This window comes from Zingiber officinale, chromosome 9B, assembly GCF_018446385.1.
Source record: "Zingiber officinale cultivar Zhangliang chromosome 9B, Zo_v1.1, whole genome shotgun sequence".
Taxonomy (NCBI): Eukaryota; Viridiplantae; Streptophyta; class Magnoliopsida; order Zingiberales; family Zingiberaceae; genus Zingiber; species Zingiber officinale.
Window position 1 is genome coordinate 2,236,784 of NC_056003.1, and position 17,751 is coordinate 2,254,534.

Here is a 17,751-nt window from a genome sequence, read left to right on the forward strand (position 1 = left end):
TCGTCCCAAAATGACGTTGTAGGATGAGGGAGAGTCAACCACCACGAAGTTTGTTGTCCTGGTCCTCCTGAGCGGCTCTTCTCCCAGCGAGGTGGCCAACCGGATTTGTCCGACCGGCTGAACTTCATTGCCCGTAAACCCGTAGAGCGGGGTCGTCATTGGAAGCAGCTCGGCTCGATCAATTTGCAGCTGATCGAACGCCTTCTTGAATAGTATGTTGACCGAGCTCCCTGTGTCAACAAATATGCGGTGAATGGTGTAATTTGCTATTACCGCTTTAATGAGCAGCGCGTCGTCGTGGGGTACTTCTACTCCTTCCAAGTCTCCGGGCCCGAAAGTGATTTCCGGTCCACTTGCCCGCTCTTGGCTACAGCCGACCGTATGGATCTGCAGCTGCCGAACGCCTGCCTTTCTTGCTCGGTTGGAGTCTCCTCCGGTCGGCCCACCAGCAATAACGTTGATTTCGCCCCGGGAAGTATTGCTCCTGTTTTCTTCCTCCCGAGTGGATGGTCGGGACCGTTCCCTGGACGTCCGGCGACTCTCCTGTCTTGGGGATCTATGTCGGTCGGACGTATGGTGATGTCGCCTCTCTATGCGGGTCCGGTCGGCTTCCTGGGTAATTTGCCTCGTGTTGAGGGGAGGAGACCGTCGTTCGGCTTTCCGGGGAACAGGATTGGACACAAAGGGAAGGCTTCGGCAATCCCTCGTGTTGTGCGTATCCGTTTGGTGGAATTTGCAGAACATTGGGGTCCACCTCTTCTTTGGCTTGGGCCGAGCGGCGGCCACTTCTTGCACGTGCGATCTGGTGTGGGGAGATCGAATTGCTTCAGCCCTTGGTCCTCTAGGTGGTTGCTGAGCGGAGTGAACAAGTGCCCGCTCGGTTGGAGCTTCTTTTTCCGGGCGGCTTGCGCTTCTTCCACGTTTATGTATTCGTTGGCCCGATGTAGCATGTGATCATAGTCTCGGGGCGGCTTTCGGATGAGCGACCTGAAGAAGTCCCCATCAACAAGGCCTTGTGTGAAGGCGTTCATCATCGTTTCCGATGTGGCTGTTGGGATGTCCATCGCCACTTGGTTGAATCGCTGGATGTAAGCTCGAAGCGATTCTTTTGGTTCTTGCTTGATGGCGAACAAGCTAACGCTTGTTTTCTGATAACGCCGACTGCTGGCGAAGTGGTGGAGGAAGGCCGTTCGGAAGTCCTTGAAGCTTGTGATGGATCCGTCCGGCAGTCTACGGAACCACCGCTGAGCCGATCCCGAGAGCGTGGTAAGGAAGACTCGGCACTTTACTCCATCAGTGTATTGGTGGAGCGTGGCGGTATTATCAAACTTACCCAAATGATCATCCGGGTCCGTTGTTCCATTATACTCGCCGATCGTAGGGGGCACGTAGTGCTTGGGCAGAGGATCTCGCAGAATGGCTTCCGAAAATTGACGGTTGGTCCGCTCGGGAGATGAGTCCGTCCGGGGAGCTTTCCCCTTCTTGTCATCCCGCCTTGGCATTTCATCTGAGGAAGATCCTATATCTCTTCGGGCTGGCGTGGCTCCAGGGGTGCGGTGGAATGCGACGGTGGCTGGAGGTGCTTCCGCTCGGCCCCCCGACGCTGTTGCTCCCTCCGCTCGGCGGATGCTTTTTTTTGCTCCACGAGTTTGGCGGCCCTTATCTCGACCAGGCCGAGTTCCTCCTTGAAAGCGTCCACTGCGTGTCTGTCGTCCGCCTCGTCCATTGTCTCGCTCGGATGCGGGGCGTTCCCGACGGCGCCAATTTGATCTGTCCGAGCGGCTGGACGTGACGCTCCAAGGCTCGCTGATGTAGGTCTCCAACTAGTGTCGAGATGCTCCGGCTATCTCTGATGTAGGTAGGGATTCCAGCGACGACCCTCCGACGCTCAAGTCAGGTAAATCACGATGAACAAGGTGGCTCCAGAAGTCTCAGAGTACATACCATCCTCCTCTGTCGATGAAACCTGAGGTTCTTTATATAGAGCTGTGAAAGGTTCGGGCACGTGTACCAAGGTGCATAAGTGTCCCCTGTCCTATCCTAGGTATGCGGCTGTCAGAAAGCTTACCTGTCCTTTCCTAGGTACGCGGCTGTCAGAAAGTTTACCTGACCCATATCGCTACAGTCAAAGCATGCCCTCGATGGGACAGCAGAATCCCCTGTCACAAGATTTGGAGCATGACACACACGTGAAACCTACAGGTTGTTGGAGAAAGAAATCCTCTGGCCATTTCCTTTGCTCCAAACTTGTAGTCCGAGCGGAAAGATACCTAAACATCCGACCGGACATCCGCAGTGGTTTACTTGTGCTTTGTGGAGACTAACAAACAGGGGTGCTTTATGACTGTGATCGGTCAAAAGGTCAGCTCGGCCCATGACCTTTTTAACTGAGCGTCGGAACCCCGATTTGACAGGGTGCCTACCAACTATGAGTGCAAACCGGCCGGACCTTTCCGGGTACTCGATTCCATCGGCCGGCCGGCAGTCCAATCGGACCGGCCCTCTATGGCCGTCCGTCCGGTCGGACCACATTCTCCTCTGGGTGGGCGGCTGTTCCGGTGACTTCCACTTGGCGTTGACTTTGCAAGAAAAAAGGGGGGGGGGGGCCCGCTCTTACTACCGGATCAGAAAATTTTCTTATGATGGAGATAGAGCAATGGTTTGCTCTTATGGAAGGCTTCAAGGCTCCAACAAACTCCAAGGGCAAGCTTCTCAAGAAAAGCAAATGGAGCTCGGAGCAAGTCCAAAGGTGCGAGGCAAATGACAAAGTGACCAAGCTTTTGGTAAATTTATTGTCAAGCATCATCCTTTGCAAAATTGGAGAAGTTGAAGATGCAAAGGAATTATGGAGTAAATTGACCAAGCTTCATGAAGAGATCCCCTCCACTGTACAAGAGCAAGAAGTATCCAGAGAGGGTGACTCTTTGGAGCAAGACCAAAAGGAGGACTCCGAGGTTGAGAGATGTTCAACCTCCGAAGAAGAAGTCCAAGAAGAAGCTTCATCCTCAAGGGAATGCATCGAAGGGAACAAGGAGGGAGCATACTCCTTGTTTCATATTCAAGATGATGAAGCCTCCACCTCTAGGATTGAGGGGGAGCGATCCTTGGTGATGCCGGATCAAGAAGAAGGAGAAGCCTCCGCATCCGGGTCAAGAGACGAAGAGGAGGAAGAAGATTCTACCTCCACAAGTCAAGAAAAATCAAATGGAGGGGAATCAAGGTCCGATCAAGAGGAAGTTTCCACCTCCGGATCCAAAGGAAAAGATGCCACCACTACAAGCAAAGGTATAAATATTTCAATTAATAATAAAAATCATATTATATGCTTTGAATGTAGGGAACATGGGCACTACAAAAGCAAGTGCCCTAAATTGGCCAAGAAGAAGGGCCAAGTGGCACCAAAGGGCAAGGAGAAGCCAAAGGAGACCATCCCCGGAACAAAGAAGAGCAAGGAGCACATTGTGTGTTTCTCTTGCAATCAAAAGGGGCATTACCGGAGTCAATGCCCTACGGGGAAGAAGATGGTCAAGGCTCAAGGAGGAAGCTCAAGTCAAGGGGGAGCCTCTAAGGTAAAAAGGAAGGTAACTTTTATTGAGCCTACCCCTTTACATTATGGTAAAAAGCATGATAGTTCTAATTTTTATCATTTTAATGCAATTTACCATAAGAATAGGAAGCATGAGGGCTTTAAGGAAAAGCATGTGGCCCTACATGCCAAAACTACCCAACCTAAGGTTAGGAAGGTAGATAGACACTTGGGCGGGAACACTAAGGATAATAGATACATGCCCAAGAACAAAAATGCTCATGGACCAAAACCTAAGGATTTAATGATAGAAAGTCAAGACTTGATAAAATGGAAAAGACCCTAAAAAAGATGAAAAATATCCTACAAGCGCAAAATGAGCAATACCTAGGGCTAGGAAAATCAAAGCCATCAAATGGTCATAGAGGGTTGGGATACAAACCAAAGGCTAAGAAGGATGTGCCCTCGTACCATAGAGTTCCGTATAGTTATGGAACAAACCCTAGGTCCAGTGGTCAAGCCAAGAATACTAGGGAAGTCATCCCTAAGAGTATTTTTGCGATAAATGTGACTAAGACTTCTAAGAAGTCTAAGAAAGTCACTAACAAGGTCACAAGGGAGGTTATCCCTAGAGTTGACCTAGAAAATGTGACCAAGGCTTCTAAGAAGCCCAACAAGGTCACTAGGAAGGTATCTAGGGAAGTAATCCCTAGTGAGTACCTAGAGCATCCAAGGAGCACCAATAGGTGTTGGGTTCCTAGGAGCATCTTCTCTACCCCATAGATGAGTTAGAGAGTGTCAACTCCGATTAGAAGGGTAGTTAACCTGACTTTGAGGAAATTGACACTCAAGGAGCATTTTCAAGGTTTTTGTTAACCTTTGAAAATGAAATGGAATTATTATTTACTCCTTGAAAGAGTAAAATGTGCCTAATGGTGGAAAAATTGATTTTATCTTAAATGGCACAAGAAATTAAGTGTTAAGAAATACCAAATTGGGACTTTGGTATTGTCTTAGGAATTTAAGGTAAATCTAAGCCTTAATTTAAAGTGATTACTCTTATGGGAAAATGAAATATGCCAACATTTGAGGAATGTTTTAAATTTTTAATTGGCATAATTAATTCAAGAGATTAAAGAAATGTCAAGTTAGGTTTTGGCATTTTCTTAAGGAAATTGGGCAATCTAGGGTTTATGCTTTAGGATTAGCTAAGGGTTAAGGATACTTAGATAGATAATCTAGGTATATTTTAATTATGCTAAATCTTGCCATGTTTGGTTGCCCATTATATTCCATGACATCATGTCTATTTCTGCATTCATGTTTTATTATGAAAAATCCAAAAATACCACGTTATGACATTCATACATCATGTAGTTATAGGATATTTTCTTTTGAAAAATTATTTCCTTTTGATGTATGCCATAACATAATCATGCATTAAGGTTAATTCCTTGTAATTAAGGACAAATGGCATTTAACAACACTTATTAACAAGTGACATCCTAGGTGGATGTCTAATATATCTAAAATGCCTAGATAGATATGCATGATCCCTAGAATAGGGCAAAACCAAAATCTCACATCTCACAAGGACTATAAGGTGACTTGTATGTGTTTTAGTGCACATTAGATACAAGTGAGATGTTAGGAAGATGAATAAAACTCAAGATGCTGATTTAGTGCATTCTTTTGAGTTTTAGAGTCATCAAAACACATAGTTATGTGTTTTCCCATCATTGGGAAAGTTAATGTACAAGTCATGTGCATTAAGCCCAAGGAACATGGTGGGATATTGGTTTGAAAATGTTTTCATAATAATTTTGGAAAACCTTGGTGAAGGCTATCTTTTGATAGTAATCACCATTGAATAGTTAGACACAAACTTGAAGAAAACACTAAAGTTTTTGCAAGTTTTTAAGTTTGTGTCAATCTTTGAAAATATGAAGTATTTTCATAGAAAACTATTTTTCCTTGATAGTATATGCCCTAAATAATGCCTACACAAAATTTCATGATTTTTGGATTTTTGTAGAATTTTCTAGGGATTTCTGAAGTTGGCTGATTTTGAAATTCAGCAACTATCAGAGCTCCGATCGATCCATGGATCGATTGGAGTGCTTGAATCGATCCGTGGATCGATTCAGAAGGCTAGTCTCCCGCGAGCAGAAGCTCGCTGGATCGATCAGCCGATCGATCCAGGAAGTCTAAATCGATCAGTGGATCGATTCAGAAAGGTTCAATCGATTGGAACCCAACTCCAATCGATCCAAGTTGCTGATTTTGGCTGGGAAAGCCTGATTTCAGCATCTTTAAACCTATTTTAGTCTAGGTAACCTTTCCAAACCCCTAAAAATACATTTGTATACATAAAAGGGGTGTTTTCATGTGAAAACAAGGATGGATTGGTTAAGGAAGGCTAAGTTGAAGTTTAGGTTGAGGTTTGTTTCAAAGTTTGAATATTTGAACCTCAAAACTTCTACAATAGGGTTTCCTAAAGTTTTAGGGATTCCAAGTCATTGTTGGTGCAATGACAGAAGTTACCACCATGTCTTTAGGGTGAGGGACTCTTTAAAGGCATGAAAATTATTTTTCATGAACCTTGGAAGGTGGTTAACCTTCCTTTTAGTGGATAATGCTCAAGGATGGACATTTGCCTACATTGAGGAAGAATGTAGGGTTAAGGATAAATGAAGGGTATGAGACCTTCATTTGGGTTATTAGACCATGTTAATGCTCCAGAGCGAGCATTATTTGAAAATGAAGGGAATGAGTCCTTCATTATCGTGTTGGTCACAACGAGTAAAGTTGTGAACAACGATGAGCAACTCTTCAGGGGGAGAGTTTTCAACAATGGGGCATTTGTTGAAGTGTGCCCAAAATTGAGGCACGGGTTAATGTGTGCTCAAAGATGGGTTGATGTGTGCCAATAGGGGGAGAATGTGTGGTTTAAGTTAGGCCTTCATTACCTATGGGGGAGGTCATAGGGGGAGAATGAAGGGAACCAACATTCATACTTTGGCATGAATGGAGTTAAGGCTATGAGATTAGCTTAACTCAGAATGGTCCAAACTTAAAGGTATTGTCAAATATCAAAAAGGGGGAGATTGTTGGTGCAATATCCCTTAGGTCAAGGTTGACTGGTTTGACCAAGCTTGAGTCTTGGTCATAGTTTCGATGTTTGACAATACATGTAGACACATGGACAATGCAGGTGCAGTTGTTCATATGGGGAGATTCTGATCAGGGACTGATCAGTGTGAATGAAGAAGAGTCAAGTAGGTATACCTGACTGGAAGGAAACCCTGGTGAGTGAAGCCAGGTGAAAGTCCTAGTGAGTGAAGATAGGCAGATGGAAATCCTGGTGAGTGAAGCCAGGTGAAAGTCCTAGTGAGTGAAGCTAGGCAGTATGTCTTGGTGAGTGAAGCTAGTGGTAAGCCGAATTTTGAATGTCACAAATAGGCTTATCAAATTAACAAATGTTGGAACTCATTTAAGCTAAAGAAAATGCGTGTAGTAAGGAGTCCCAAGTCGTATTTTTCCAAGGGTAACTAATAAATGTGTGTTAATTCTAGAATTGATTACAATCATACTCTTAAATCATCAAGGTTAATTCAACATCAACTTACCAACAATTAAATTTAACTACAACTAATAGAATTTAGATGCCTCAGTGAAGCAAGGAAAACAATCAATAAACCTTTAATTGATAACCACAATCCATTATCACAATTAAACTCAAAAACTCAAACAAAATAAGAATTCATCATTCTACACTCAACATTCAACATTTAAGCATTCAGATTGCCTACTAGATCATTGTTTTTCATGAATAGAGGGTACCATCAATTAAGCTCAAGTGCACATTCATATTCAATCTTCATCACAGTCACAACAAAAGATTCAATGCTTAACAAAATGTTAGCTAACTAAATAACCAAAGTTAAAAAACTAATGTAAATAAGAACTTCTAATTCAAAGCAAAATCAGATTTACAAACTAATCTCGAAGTTGAACAAGTTTTTGATTGCATAAATGCCACAAAATCAGGAGGTTTCAAATAAGAATAGATTTGCATAAAGAGAACTAATTCAAAACTAAATTGCAATGTTAAGAAATCATATCATCAGATCTGAGCAAGTGATGAACAATTCAAAGATTAAGAAATAAAGAAAACTAAACCCTAAAGCATTCCATATCCAAATCCGTAGCAAAACCTCTCTAATCTGCTGTAAAACCAACAGAAATGCTCTCGGAACCCCTATAAGCATTCAACAACAATCTCTGAGCTTCCAGCTATTACCAGGGAACGATCCTAGCATCTTGGAAACCTCCCTTCTGCTGACATTTGTCTGATAACCTCACCAGCCGAAGAAACAGAGCTCAAGTTCTGTTGAGTCGCAAATCAGATCTATCGGCCAAATCGACCCAGCTTTGCTGCGTAATGAAAATCGGAAAAGGTCCAGTAGCTCTCAGGAGACCTCCCTCTAAGCTCTGGTGGATGCGAAGATCGCCGATTGGGAGACCTCCACAATTGGAATCGCGGCAGTGAGCAGAACCTGAGTCGCGTCCGAGAAACCTCTCTCAACACTCTCTGATCACCGGAAGATGAATGCCGGCAGCTGATGATCGTCGTCGTCGAAGAAATCTAGCTCACGGATCTGGATCGAGGAATGGGAGGCTGCGGCGTTGCGGCGGAGGAGAAGCTGCTACAGTGGAAGAAATCGCGAACGCCGAGCTCGATCGCACTGTAGCTTCTCACGAAGCTTTTAAATCCTCCTCAGATTAAATCGGACGGTCCAGAACAATTCGAGGTTTGATCAACGGCTGGATGAGTTCAGATCTGGATCAAAACTTCTGGATATTCATCAATGGACGAGATCTGCTCTTCATTAAGTCGGATGGACCAGATTCTCAACGGATGGCTCAGATCTTTCTGTTCTTCAACGAACGGTCCATAATGCTCCCAGGTATGATTGCCTCATTAAGCCCTTGATTTGAGCCCAAATACAGTCTGATTTGATCGGGTCCATGACCCTTTTGATGCCTACAAAATAATAATCAAAGATTAGCATCAAATACCATGATAATTAGCTAAATTGCAATTAAGTCCAAGATCACATGCAATTTATGAAATGTAATGTAAATGTGAGATTAGGCTATGAATAAACCATCAAAAGCATGCATTATGAATTAAAATAATATAGCTAAATCATGGTTATCAGTGAAGCCAGGTGAAAGTCCTAGTGAGTGAAGCTAGACAGTATGGAAGTCCTGGTGAGTGAAGCCAGGCGGAAGGAAAATCCTGGTGAGTGAAGCCAGGTGAAAGTCCTAGTGAGTGAAGCTGGGCAGATTGAAAACCCTAGTGAGTGAAGCTAGGTGAAAGTCCAAGTAGGTCAAGAGAGTGACCGGATACTTGGCATGAAAGAAAAGTCCAAGTGGGTCAAAGGGATTGACCGGACACTTGGTGAGGGAGTCCTAGCAAGTCAAGGGAGTGACTAGATGCTAGGCATGACGTACCAACAGGTTAAGGTTGACCGGATGTTGGTTTGGGAGGTTTGGGACTTGGTTTTGGGTAAAAACCAAGTGCTGGATCGATCAGTGGATCGATCCAGGATCTGGATCGATTAGTGGATCGATCCAGACCTTTCCCAGCGAACAGAAAGTCTCTGGATCGATCAGTGGATCGATCCAGAGGTCTCAATCGATCAGTGGATCGATTGGGACGCTGCTGCTTCGCGCGATAAGCGCTGGATCGGTCCGTGGATCGATCCAGGCATTTTTCCAGAGCACAGAGGCGCTCTGGATTGATCCGTGGATCGATTCAAAGCCTCCCCGATCGATTCAAATCCTTCCCGATCGATTGGGAAAAATCGAATCGATCGGGATCCGACCGTTGAGTCGTATTTGAGTCGCAGGCGAGCGTTGTCTTCGGCACTTCTTCACCGATTCATTCCAGATTTATCACAGCTCCTCCCCAGCACTCTCTAAGCTCCTCACCGCCAGTTCTTGAAGGTTCTTGGAGGTTCATCCAAGTCAAGAGGCGAGTTGCAACGAGAAGAAGAAGAAGCTAGGGTTTTTACTGCATCTCTTGTAAGCTTTTGCTTATTCTTTACTACCCTTTCTTCTACTTGTATTGAGAGTCTTGTATAGCTTCTCCGCCTTCGGTAGTTACCGAAAAGGAGTGTTTATTAGTGGAGGTGTGTGTGTGTGCGTGGATCCTTGGACTAGTCACCTCTTGTGAGGTGGATACCAAGTAAAATCCTATTGTTAGCATTGTTGTAGTTTGTTTCTTTGTATTCCGCTGCGCATCACTTTGAAGAAACAAGCAACGAAGCACGACGAGCCCCCCTCTAGCTACTTTTCGGTCCTAACAGAAGCTTTTATAGAAGTTGTTTGTTGAAAGCTTCTCGAGATACCCTTATAAAGAGTGTGGAAAGCGCCTTCCATAACCTTAAAGGCGCCTCTAACGTGTCAAATCTAATCCCGAACTCGTTGCTCCTTATTTGCGACAAAGTTTGAATTTTATCCCTTGGAAGGTGTCTTCCATAGCACCGAAGGAGCCTTCTATGAACAGTACGAAAGTGTCTTCCAATACTTAAAGGCACCTCGGGTACTGTTCGCTCGAGGTCTTTTTACTCCTTTTGCCCTACAAGTTAGGTTAGTCCAACATGACAATATCTAACCTGCAAAACGACGTTAGCACATTAATAATAAGATTAATTTATGACTTAAACTCTATCTTCTAGACCAGGACCTAATTAGGGTCTCAATTTAGGTTTCCGAAATGGACCTAAATTGGATCGACACCTATTGTCCCCTCAATCGGGACGCGTTTTCATTTAGTTACTCTCCTCTAGTGACTTACCTTTACTTACCATGTGTCAAGTTACCTCCTTAACGCCAATCTGACCCACTAGGTCTTTCTGTCTGAATCACACATCTGAACTTCACTACTCGGGAATCGTATATCTCGATCTCCTATTGGAATCACACATCCAGACTTCACCACTTGGGAATCAAACATCCCGACTGGACTTCCTGCCCGGTGTCAGGTCCTCTTGACCTGTCAAATTAGTCAACCTTGCACACTCGGTAACAAGGTTAGATTACAATAATATCTAACTTAACTCACTTGTCATTCATCAAAATTTGAGTTAGATTATTAGTGCAAATTGCACCAACAATCTTCCCTTTTTAATGCAATGACAACCTAATTTAAAGTTAATAAAAGATATGCAAAAATGAAATAAACATATATGATTCAAGAGAACTTAAAATCAAGTAAATTTACTTTATTCTCTTGATCATTTTAGGGTTAAGATTATCAATAGATTTATCTTTTTCTTACTTAACCCTTATCCTCCCTTTTTGACATAAAAAATAATGTAAATAGGTAAGACAAATTATAAATAGACAAGTAAGTAATAATTTGCGTAAAGTAAAAAAAAAACTTACAGGTAGATTGGAGGAAGGAGTTAGAAAAAAATTTTAAAAAAGAAATTTTTGACTATTCAAAAAGATTTTCAATATTTTAAAAATGATTTTACAACATAAATTATTTGTAAAACTAAATTTTACAAACTAATTTTCAAGATAGAAATCGAAATTACTTTACAATTTATTATTTCAAAATAAATGTGAAAGTGATTTCAAAAAATTTCTCTAAAAATAATTTAAAAATATTTACAACTAGTTTTCATATAAAAATATCTAATAGTTTTTCAAAAATAATTACTTTGCCTAGCCTAGAGTGACACATGCCTCCTTTGATACAATTCAAGGCGGTCGGAGAAGAAGGTCGTGTTGTACGATACAACTTAACCCCCTTTTGTTTTTTATTATTTTTTGGTTTTTATTTTACTAAAACAAAATTAAAATAAAAATTCTTTAGTATTTATCCACATAAAAAAGGTATCCGTCTAATTCACCCCCCGAAATTTTTTTTCTTGTTCCATCTCTGCTAGTAGCTTAGGGGTGCCATGTCAAACTCCACTTACGCTTAATATATTTAGTAGTGGGTCTGTGGAGTTGAGTTGTCTAGCTCAAGATTAATTACATCCAAGATTTAGGTACCTAAATTAAAAACAAAAAACAGAAAAAAAAAAAAAAAGGGAAAAGAAATAATTAAATATGAGAACAAGTTACACGATCGAGGAACACTGAAATGAAATGAAGAAGAAAGAGAAAGGGAGCGGCGAAAAAATTAATAGAAAATGATAAAATCAAATCTGTAATTTTGTTATTTGAAAGAGATATTAAAAATTAAAAGCAGCATTGTTGTCACATTTCTCTTCGCCTATGTAAAAGGTCTAAGGGTCAGTTTTTTTATATAGAAAATATTCTTTATATTTACGTACCTTTTTGGCAATATATACTATTTGAAAAAAAAAAATCTTTAAAAAAACGAAAAAATTATTTTACTTATTAATTCATAAATTCATATGTTATTTATTACCAAAAATAATTCTTTAAAAATTTAACTTTTTTACAAAATAATATATTAAAAAAATATTTTAAATGTAATTTATCTTTACTATCAAATTTGTCTTCCTAGCAAGGGAGGGAAATCAAGTAGAGTCGCGTCCATTATGTTAAAGTAGATCTATAGATACGAAGATCAAAATTTAAAATTTTCTTTTTCTTTTTCTTTTTCTTTTTCTTCTCCTTCTTCTTTTCACGGTTGCTTTACGAGTAAGTCTTACCCATGCAAGCCAAGCTTTTGAGGTAGCAGATGATTAATTCCTTATCCTCCAACAGCATTTGAAAATTTGAGCTGGCCATGATAACAAGAACCCCTTTAGTTTTGTAGAACTTACTTTACTTTTCGCCCTTTTCTTTTCTTGTTGCATCCAAATATACACAAAGTTATTTGCTTACGATATCACGCTTTTGATCGTGAGATCTCAAATCGCTACATGTCTAACTAGCAGACAGGTTAAGCAAGTTGAGTTGTCGAATGAACTCGAGTGACACATGTGCAAGATCGTAGTAGGTTTGGTCCTGTAAGCTTTTAACTTATATAGATCTTTGTAATTCATATATGATCGAAAATCTCTTACAATGCATATTTACACAAGAATACGTCTCTTCAATATTTCATATAAAGACCCAAACTCAGAAGGTCTAAAACATGATACAAAAGATATTGGACAAACAATCTGCTATCATATATTTATGAAGTACTTTACGAATTTAAACTACATGAAATTAAATTTAATTTAAATGTAAAGATGACCTGAACTAATAATCTCAGACTACCGTTTCTATTCATTACTGAGTACAAATTGAGATCCGAGGCCGAGCAACAAAGTCAAAGCAGACTGATGGGTCGGGCGGGCAATCAATAGATTGGTCGATCGGGAAGAGTGCAGAGCGGCCGTGCGAGCAGTTAGGCCGAGCGGGTGAGCGACCAACCTCACGTCCGAGTCACACAGCAGATAGGTCGACCGGGTAATAAGGCTGAGCAAGTTTGACTGGACAGAACAACCGACCGAGAGAGAGGCCGATCAGGCGAGCAGACAGATCGAGTGAGTGGCCGATCAGACAGAGCAGCAAAGCAACTGAACGAGTGAAAGGGCGGCCGAACTAATGGGTGACCGGGCAAGTGTGCGGTCGGCTGGTCCGAAGTCGAGCTGAATGACCGAGTGAGCCTGAGGCAGACCGGGCACAATCGGGCGAAGCGTAGAAATTGGCCGAGCGAGCGCACTAAGCGAACCGAGACCTACAATGAACGCAGTTTCCTTTAAACAGAATCGGCCCACCGTGATCCCCACCAAGTACTGATGGGCATGACGAACTAAGAGGTCCCCGACTGCCACATAATGTTAGTTGTTCCACTTGGGCAAATTTTGTCCCAACCAGTTCGACATTCGGACTGCGTAGGTCGTGCTCGCACATGAGTCAACTTAGTTCAATACAATCCGGACCCTGAATTTGCACTCATCCTGCTCACCCACGCGTGAGAAAAAGTTTCTTCCCATACATTTATTCACATCAAAGTATACGAATCAATATAAACTAACAAAAACACCTTAAAACTTCTAATGTGGAACTAAATTTTCATTGACAATGAAACTTCTTCCCTCTTCTGCCTCATCTCCATTCACATATATCTAACAAAAAATATATAAAATCGAGTCGATCATTGACATAATCAAAGCCCACCAATTATGCATCCAAAGGCATTACTACTACTACCTCAAGATCCAACAATTAATGCTCATGACAGATACAGAAACGAAGCATATTTTTCTACTTTTGCAGTGGGCTCACACACTGGGAGGATTAGCCAGAGATATCATGTTCAGATCCCACATGATCAATTATTCTCTTTCGGAGTCGAAATGCCAACCCCAACTAGTTGAGCCTAGTCGATTTGTGTGGATTGTTCGATGACAACTTGTGCTGCCTGAAATAATCTATCCTTGTCTTATCAGGACTTCTTACTTGAGGAACACCAAGTCTAGCTAGTGCATAGTTAAGCACCACCAGCAAAGTTGCCATCTAAAGACATCAGAATCTGCTCATCGAAACCCCAATTGGAAGTTGGAACTACTTGAGGAGCAACTTTTCATGGTGTTGGAGTTGTCACATGTGAATAAGTTTTTCAAAATTTAAAAGAGGATATTAAGAATCAAAATTAGATTTGATTATAGAAATATGCTAAAAATTAATATTTGGATCATACTTCCAATAAAAACTTAGATGAACATCAGATTGTTTGTTGATATTGTACTTCTACAACCAGAACACTTCTTACTTTAGAAGATAAATCCATTAAGCTTAATCAACTATTAACGAGCAACTCCAACGTGGGCTTTGGTGGAGATGTGCAAGGAATGCTTCAATACACCCATTTATTCTTCTTTACCCCACATATTTCCTTAAAAGAATAAGGATAAATTATCCTAAATTCTTACATGCAAACTCAATTTTCTCCACAGTTTCTGCGTAAAAAATATTATTTTCAATTCTTGTATATAAATTTTTCTTTGTTTCAACTCCCTAATACACATTGATTTATCTAATTATCCTTATTTTTTTAAGTACAAAAAGTATAAAATGAGGTGTAATTCCTCCTAAATTCAGTACATTTAAACTAGAATCTATTATATTTTCTAACAAGTTGAGCACAACTTTTTTTTTTTCTGCCTGACCAATCAATTGATATACTCGATTCTAGTTAAATAGTGTTGAATTTAAGAGGAATTATACTATTATTTCTATATAACAGAATCCCTCATTATTTATAATAGGTACACAAAGTCTAAAATGAAGTATAATTTCTCCTAAATTCAGCATCATTTAATTAGAATCAAGTATATCAATCGATTAGTTAGGCGGAAAAAGAGTTGTGCTCAAGTTGATAGAAAATATATTAAATTTTATTTTAAATGCGCTAAGAAATTATATTTAATTTTAGACTTTTTTTTACCTAAAATAAATAAAGATAATTAGGAAAATCGGTATACATTAGGGAGTTGAAACAAAGAAAAATTTATATGTAGGAAGTGAGAATAAATTTGTTCTGACGCAGGGATTACTATTAGGAGTTTTAGGATAATTTATTAAAATAACAATCTCTTAAGAATAATTAAAATGTCTCAATTATTATGTGATCCGGTAATGACGAGGGGTCCCATCGAAGAAGGGTTAGAGTAAGGAGGAACAGGTGACGTGGAAAATAAAGTCAAGCGGGATAACAAAGTTGGCCGAACGGACCAGGTAGGGCCGAGCGGACCAGGTAAGGCCGAGCGGACCAAGTAGGGCTGAGCAGACCAAGTATGGCCAAGCAGACATTGCAAGTTTTGAGACAAACAAGTTGGATATTTCCCGAACAAGTAAAAAGTCTTCCGACTGCAAAGAGAGCTAAGTAGCAGCTGGTCTCGCTGGCCGGGCTCCGCGTTCAGTCAAACAGAAATAACTAACGACAGACAGGGAGCAAGGAGACGAGTCGGTAGCTTCGATGGGCATTGCTGAGCGGAGCAACCCGACCGAGCGGACTCTGTCCAACCACGCATCGCCCCTCTAAATATATTATCGTATCCTTTTGGAAGTTTGTGCCGCTGACAACAGGACATGTCAGGCTCATAGGATTGCATGACTACCTAAGGAATAGAGTCAAAGACAATTTTTGACCTATATCTTCCTAGGACACCTAGGAGGACGTGTCTATGCTTTGAGAGGCGTGCATGAGCATCATGTTGACATTATAAAAGGGGATTCCTATCTACAGGGAAAAGTATGCACAACTTCATTCTCTACTCTCTTAGCTGCAATTCTCCATTTCTTGAGATCGCCATAGACTGATTTGAACTTCGAAGGACCAACACCGAAATCCCTTCCTGATCTGATATTGGCGCTTTTATGTTATCTTCACACTTCGAAGTCACATCCTCATCTTGTCATATTCAATGTTTATAAAGAGGATAATTATGTTTACTCTATTAATTTCCCCATAGGGAGAATGAGTCACCTATTTTACCACAGTATATATTCAAAATAAAATTAATAATTTTAATTATATTATAAATAAAAATCATATTAATAAATTATTTTTAAAAAAATAATCAGATTTTAATTTATAAACTCACCTGTTCTGTTTCGTAAAGCGCTTTATGGTCTCAAATAAGCATCTCGTGCTTGGTTTCAGAAATTATCTACAGTGATTACTTTATTGGGCTTTCATCCTAGTAATCATGATTTAGCATTATTTATCAGATGTACGAGTGCATGTCTTATTCTTTTATCATTATATGTTGATTGTAGGATCGAAAAGAATTTAGATATCTCCACAATTGCATGATATTGTCCACTTTGGGCCTAAGCCCTCATGGTTTTGCTCTTGGGCTCTCCCCAAAAGGCTTCCCACGTCCGATCCTCGACCCACCAGGTCTTTCTGCCCCTCGGTCCACCCGACCTACTAGGACTTCCTTGCCTAGTCGCAACTAGGACTTCCTGCCTGGTATCTGGTCCTCTTGATCCGAACATAGGAGCCCCCACATTCTTTGTTCGAGGTCAATATTATACCCACATGGCTCAATCAGACCATAGCTCTTGTGCACAGTCGGCGGTTAAACCTTCTGGCAGCCCGGGCTTTGATGCCAATTGTAGGATCGAAAAGAATTTAGATATCTCCACAATTGCATGATATTGTCCACTTTGGGCCTAAGCCCTCATGGTTTTGCTCTTGGGCTCTCCCCAAAAGGCCTCATGCCAATGGAGATATCTTTTCTCTTATAAACTCATGATCTTTCCCATGTGTTTTCAATATGGGACTATGTTTGCAACCTTGCAACCCCAACATTGATGACATGATTATTACTAGTGATGATTCTGATGGAATTGCTTCCTTGAAGTATGAGTTGGCTCATTGTTTTACTATGAAATACTTAGGTATACTACGCTACTTTTTGGGCATTGAGGTCTGATTATTCCTCGAAAGGTTATCTTTGATCTTAGTCAAAGTATATATTTGATTTGTTTGAGTGTGCTCGTCTTACTGATAATAGGGTTGTTGATACTCCTATTGAGACTAATGCTCAATATTCTCCATCTAATGGCTCACCTTTGCCGGATCCTAGTTTGTACAGAACTATTATCGGAAACTTAGTTTATCTCACCGTGACTCGTCCAGATATTACATATGCTATTCATGTGGTTAGTCAATTTGTCACTGCACCAACTACAGTAAAAAGTAAGCTGCTGTTCTTCGTATTCTCAGGTATCTTCGGGGCACTCAATTTCAAAGTCTTTTATTTTCTTCTACTTCATCTCTTGAGCTGCGTACATACTCTGATGCGGATTGGGTTGGTGATCCTACGGATTGCAAATCTACCACTGGCTTCTACATTTTTCTTGATGATTCCCTCATTTCTTGGAAGAGTAAAAAGTAAGATGTTATTTTTAGATCTTCCACAGAAGCTGAGTATTGTGCCATGACCTTAACTACTTGTGAGATAGTTTGGTTGCGTTGGTTGCTTGCGGATATGAGTATCTCTGTTCATCAACCTACTCCGTTATATTGTGATAATCAGAGTGCTATTCAAATTACGCGCAATTTAGTTTTTCATGAACGGATGAAACATATTGAAATCGATTGTGACATTACTCATCACCATCTTCAGATTGACACCATCACATTACCTTTTGTTCCTTCAAAACTACAGATTGCTGATATGTTTATCAAGGCTCATTCCACTTCACTCTTCCGATTTTTATCT